The 6,493-nt window shown below is 42.0% G+C and overlaps 1 protein-coding gene across 2 annotated transcripts in view; it reads left to right on the top strand.

Annotated features, from left to right (window-relative positions):
* Positions 1–6,493, top strand: part of Suclg2 (succinate-CoA ligase GDP-forming beta subunit) — a 237,572-nt gene that overhangs the window by 79,898 nt on the left and 151,181 nt on the right. The window lies entirely within an intron of this gene.

Genomic DNA, 6,493 nt, shown 5'->3' with positions numbered 1-6,493 from the left:
GTGGGAGTGGGTGGGTAGGGGAACAGAGGTGGGGGGAGGGGTATGGGAATCTTTCGGGATAGCATTTGAAATGTAAATAAAGAAAATAATAATAATAATTAAAAAAAAAAAGTTAAGCATACCAAATAAGCATGGAACTCTTTTCAAACTCTGTCCTCCTCCAGTCCAGCTGTCAGTGCATTTTCCAAGGGTCCTCCTGGAGTCCTCTCACACTCAGAAGAGAGGTGAGCCCTTTCTCACATTCATTTGTCACTTTTAAGGCTCCACTGAATTACCCAGATGGAATGCAGAATGAGAAGAAATGCCACGTTATTATGCTGACTGCAGACACAATGTGGGAATTCTTTATGATGGGCCCTTACTCATGTCCTACTGCTTTATTTATTCCAGTGTGCTTAGCACGGCAGCTTGGCCCTGTTTCTCTCCAGGTAGATGAGGTGGCTGGAAATAGTACTACCTGTTTTCATTTGGGAAGCTTAAATGTTTTTAAGATGAGTGATCATGCTGAGTGAATATCGTTAGCGTCATCACTTCCTACTCTGCCTCTCAGTCACCAGACGCTACCAGGAGGCTTAATCATAGTTAGCTGAGTTCCCCGGTCTGTAAAATAAGATTCACTGGAGTAGCAGGAGAAGGATGAGTGAGCATTGTGTGTTTGACTAGATGGCATTTGCTGAGTGTGGCTTTTCAGAAGTTAAGACTTAATAAACTACATACACTTTTAATTATCATCTCCAGTGTAACTGAGCGTGCCAGTGATGGGTGTTAAGATCAGCAGCCACAGGAAATGGGAAGGCCCTCCTCCTGTAAGAGAGTACCTACCCCAGAATATGGGGCCCAGGGCGCTTTAGATCACATCTTGTTCCCACTACCTCCTAAGCTTCCTTATGCTTCTGAAACTAGTTAAGTTGGATTTTGCATTTGAGCCTAAGATTGTCTGTGCCTCTGTCCCCATCTACCAGACAAGGTGTCACTTTCAAACTAAAACAGCCAGAGTATGTTCTAGAATGTTGAACATTTGAGAAGCTCAACCAATTGAACACATACAAACAGGAGATCCCAGAGACACCCTTACCTTCTGAAAGGGCACATTAGTTGGCTGCCTGGTGACTGAATTGGTGTTACTGGATTATTGGTTGCTCAAAATCAATGTCTCATTAATCCCCCTCTCCTTCCTGTTTTCTCCTCTGTTCCCTCTCTCATCCCTCTTACTTTCTTTCCTCCCTCAGCCCCTTCTTTCCTTCTTTCATTTCCTCCTTTCCCCTCCACCCTCCCTTCTTATCTTTGTGTGTACATGCACATGTGCCTATGTGTCAGGCTTTTGAACAACAATGTGATGTGATGTGTGGGCAGTGCCTGGCTCTTTATCTTTAGTACAGTACTGCTAAGGTTCATGTTGTTGGACCTATCAGTCAGTTGTTCTTTATGCTGTTGAGTGGCATGTGATTGTATGGACAGAGCACATTTCATCCATCTCCCACTTGGTGGACATTTATGTTCTGAATTTCCAGTGCTTGTGGTTAATGTTGCTATCAATGTTTATGTTTGAGATTAAAAAAATATTATAACATTTTTAAAATTGTGTGTTTCTATTTCAGTTTGTGTATGTGCTTGCAGTTGCCCACAGAGGCCAGAAATGGTTTCCGACAGCTGCCATACGTGGGTGCTGGGAATTGAACTCCTGTCTGGTAGAGCAGTATGCGCACTTAACTGATGAGCTATCTCTGGTATCCTGAGTGGTTCTGCAGGACATGCCTTTATGTCTTTGGGGTATTGTGCTAGGCCAAAAATCTGCTCTCAGTACTCTTACTGCTGGCATTATACCTGTGAATGTGTGGCATTGTGTGTTGAAAAGGACTCTGCAGATATAATTGAGGTTACTAATCAGTTGGCCTTGAGACTGGAAGATTATCCTGGATTAACGAGGGAGCCAGTGTGATTACAGGAGAAGTCAGGAATTCAGAGAAGTATAGAAATTCAAAACAAGTAGAGCAAGAGAGGACTCAGTGTACTGGACTGACTTCAGGAGACACAGACCTCTGTTCCACAGCTCTGAGGAACACAATGCTTCTGGTAATTAGTGAGCTAAGAAGAGGACGCCGAATCCCAAGTGAGAATTAAAGTCCTGGCAAATAGCTTGATTTAGCCTGTGGAGCAGAATATCTTATCACTTTATACTAAACTTCTGACCTATAAGCATTATCATGCAATAAGAGACTCTGAGTGCAGTTGAAACCATCACACTTCAGGTAATTTGTTATAACAACAAAAGTAAAAATTATAGACAGACCCTCAAGAATTTAGTGATAAATTTCCACTTTAAGAAGCTTTGTACTGTGGGCTGGAGAAATGGCTCTGACTGCTTTTTCAGAGGTCCTGAGTTCAAATCCCATCAACCACATGGTGGCTCACAACCATCTGTAATGAGATCTGATGCCCTCTTCTGGTGTGTCTAAAGACAGCTACAGTGTGCTCATATAAATAAATAAATCTAAAAAAAGAAGCTTTGTACTATTTGAGTAATATTTCTGAAGGACCCACTTGGTTGTGTTGAAATTAGCCAGTGAGGAGCCAGAGCAGAAGCAGGGAGACCAGTGGGCAAGGAGTGGCAAGTAGTGATGTTCCGATCAGGGTGGAATCAGAACAGGAGATAGAGGTGGCATGGTGGAAGGTGACACACAGGAGGTGGAACATGATGGGCATGTGTAAGAGCCCTTGGTAAATGCACAGCCCAAACTGAGAGGTTTCAGGTGGAAACTAAGAAAAAAGTTCGTAATTGACTCGGGATAAAAGAAACCTGCTATATGATATTTTCTGCTTTATCAGTGCATATAATTAACCTGCAGAGACAATCTAATTACTAATAGGAGTTTATGGGAAATTGACAGAAAAAACCTACCATAAATGAGTAAACTCAGAGTGGCTTTGTGGGAAAATAATTGTATGCATTATAGTTGAAAGTAGGGTTTAGGGGCAGGGAATGCCATTGTACAGGTGCATATGTATGTCATACTTTCTGCAAATGCCCTTCATACCTTTTAAGCATTAAAACAACAACAACAACAACAACAACAACAACAACCAAAAGAAACTTCCAAGTGACCCAAGGGCAGACATGGCTGCTGATGTGAGAATTAACAGTGGTTTTTATTTTCTATCCTGGCATAAATCAGTATGTATTAGAGGCCTGTCCTGAGCTCATGATCCTCCTGCTTCTGCTTCTCTAGTGCTGGGATCACAGGTATGCACCACTGCAGCAGGTATGCACCACTGCAGCAGGTGTGTACCTCTCCAGCAGGTGTGCACACTGCAGCAGGTGTACACTGGTACATCTGACTGTTTATTTGACTTTGCTAATTTGAGTATTATAAGGTAAAATGTAGTACTTCAGGGACTGGAGAGATGGCTCTGCAGTTAAGAAAACTCTCTGCTCTTTTTGAGGACCAAGTTTAGATCCCAGTACATACATTGCAAGGCTCATAACTGATGTTACTCCATCCCCAGCTGCTCTCTTCTGGCCTGTGTGGTCATCTAACCACACATGGAATATACACACACGTCACATAAATAAATAATAGTAAAAAGTTAGTTCTTCCCATTTTAAAAAAATGAATAATTTTTAAATTGTTCTCTGTATATGTGTGTGCATGCACACACACACACACACACACAGTCTCACTATATAGCCCTGACTGGCCTAGAGCTCCCTATGTAGATCAGTCTGGAGGCTTTGAACTCAGAACATCTTGCCTCTGCTTTCCAAATGCTGATATTAAAGGTATGGGCCCCCTTACCTATCCATTTGTACATCTGAAAAGCCTGTGTACCTCTTGCATATTACAGACTTTCTTCTTACCATATTGAAACCTACCTGCAAGCGCCCTGTTACTTCTGGATCTTTATAATCATCGTTCGCTCCTCGGGTTCTTTAGTGTTCACATTCCCTCATTGAACAATGTTCTTTTACCCAGAAGCCTCTGCCTTTCTGAGCTTGAGTTGGGCATCTCTTTGGGATGCGGCTGTGTGGTCAGTTCACAGTCACGGTGTTTATCTTTGTCTGCTTCTGCTTTCCTACATGCGGTTTGAACTTCATACATTCAAGGCTTACAATTGCTTGTCTAGCATAGAGAACTTGTCATGAGGAAGTTCTTAGTAGTACTAAGTAGGGGTACTTAGTAGTACTAAGTAGGGGTCAAATCAAGGAGGCCCAGTTGCCACGTGAGTAGTGTACACCTTCCTCTTAGAAACAGCAGAGTCTCTTCTCTCTTGAGAAAGAGTAAGGTGTCTAGAGAAAGCCTTCTCATCCTTCTCACAAAAGCCAGAAAGGGAACTCCTCATGCAGTTGTGTGGTTACACCTGGTCGCCACTGTTTTGAGGGTAAAGCACATAGCTATGTGTAAAGCAGATTTAGTCTTATACCATCTTAATTTGACTACATATCTGAAGTTTGCTCTTAAAATGACTACCATGGGAATGTCTGAAGAAAGTTTTATCTAGCATCTTTATGTCTTAGTAACACAACACTATTCTCACCTACCAGCACCCCCAGCTGTGTTTATACACAAAGATGCATGCCTGAGAACCCTGTTCACTGGGAAGGGGACTGGATAGGCATGCATTTAGAGGATAGAATTTTCTTGAGAAGTTGCCAGGCTTCACTGTGCAAGGAACCATGAAGGTGAGACCAGCCTTGGTTTCAGCTCCTCAAACTCAACCAAATAGACAGGTCATAGTTACAGCAGGTCTTGCTCAGGCTTCCCATAAGTTCTTGCAAACAGTTCAATTTTATTTGACATTTATTGGGTCATACTTGACATTTCTGAGTAGAGTAGGCATTTTTTCTTCCTGACAACTTAGTTGTGAAGCTATGATTGACACTATAATGTTAAGTTCAACTTGCTTCAAAATCAGGCAGCAACGTTGAAGGAAGAGTCGGCTCCCAATATTACCTGTGATCCATAGGTCATATTCTTACTGAAGGAGGAGAGAAAATGGTTAAACAAAGATGGCTTCTGCTGGTTCCCTGGGCTCTCTCTCAGGTTTTCTGTGCTGAGTACACCCTTGGCCTGCCTGTACGCCTGAGGAGATCCGCAGCACGGAAAGCAAAGGCATCCACTGTGAAATTGTGCTTGCTTTAACTTTTTAGCACCTTTTCTCATTTAAAACGCACATATGCACATATACATTCCTGCTTCCAAACTATCAAGTTTGTTGGAGACGTTTCTCAAAAATAAGTATAGAAACGATCAGCCAGAGTCCCACTGAGAACACAGTCTACCTTCTCAATTTCCTTTGTAGCCTTCAGATGTGCCTTTGAATGGAAAGGTGCTTGCAGTCAGCCATAGAATATACTTGGATCGTACCTGCTGTGGATCCCTATAGCATTTATGGCATGTATGTGTGCATGCATGCACACATATAAACATATACAAAGTTGTTACCAGATATTTACTTAGCCAGTGGTGTAGGATGTCTGCACTTCACCTCTATTATAACAGTGCCCCACAAGCCATCTTAGTCCACAGGCTCTTATTCTACCTGTATAAGTTGCCACCTTAGTCCGCAGGCTCTTATTCTACCTGTATAAGTTGTATTGGCTAATTTTATGTCACTTTGACACAGCTAGAGTCATCAGAGGAAGTAACCTCTGTTGAGAAAATGTCTCCTTAAGATTGAGTTGGAGGTAAGGCTTTGGGGCATTTTCTTAATTAGTGATTGTTGTAGGAGGGCCCAAACCATCATGGGTAGTACCATCTCTGGGCTGGTGGTCTTGGATTCTATAAAAATGCAGAATGAGCAAGCCAGTAAGCAGCACCCATCCATGGCCTCTGTATCAGCTCCTGGCCCCAGGTTCTGGTGGGACATGAATGCCTGCCCTCACTGCTTTGGATAATGAACTGTTATAAGGAACTGTGAACAAAATAAACCCTTTTCTCCCCAAGGTGCTTTTGGCCATAGTGTTTCATCACAGCAATAGTAACCCTAACTTACACAGTAGTGCTACAGGAGTAAACATGCTGGTTGCCAAGTGTTTGAATGGAAAGTTTTCTGATTCTTATATCTTCTGAAGACTTTACCAGTATACATTCATAAGCATAGTCAATAACTCAATGGCTCCTAACATTAGTGACTTCTATATGAGGTTGTATTTCACTGATCTGGAGTTTTTAACCCAAATAGCCATGCCATTGTCTAGAGCACTATTAATAGTTAGCTGGCTGTACTCCCTCCTTGCCCATCTTTTTATAAATAAGCAAACAAAAATAAGTGTTATAATTCTTGTATGTAATTCTGCTTGGTTTCTCCTGCATCTGTCTTATACTTGTGTCTTTAGCTAGATGTCTTCATGTGCTCAGGTGTCCTTCATCTGCTGTCACCAGTTAGCACATTTTTACGTTGTTCTGGAGAATGCATTCTTCCTAAAACTTGTAACCTTTGAGAATCTGTAGGTATTTATTTAACACCAGCTACCAACTTTTGTTTTATTTGAGAA

This window comes from Mus pahari, chromosome 2 (assembly GCF_900095145.1).
Source record: "Mus pahari chromosome 2, PAHARI_EIJ_v1.1, whole genome shotgun sequence".
NCBI lineage: Eukaryota > Metazoa > Chordata > Mammalia > Rodentia > Muridae > Mus > Mus pahari.
Note: the sequence above shows the minus strand (reverse complement) of the source record. Positions and strands in the feature narration are given on the sequence as shown.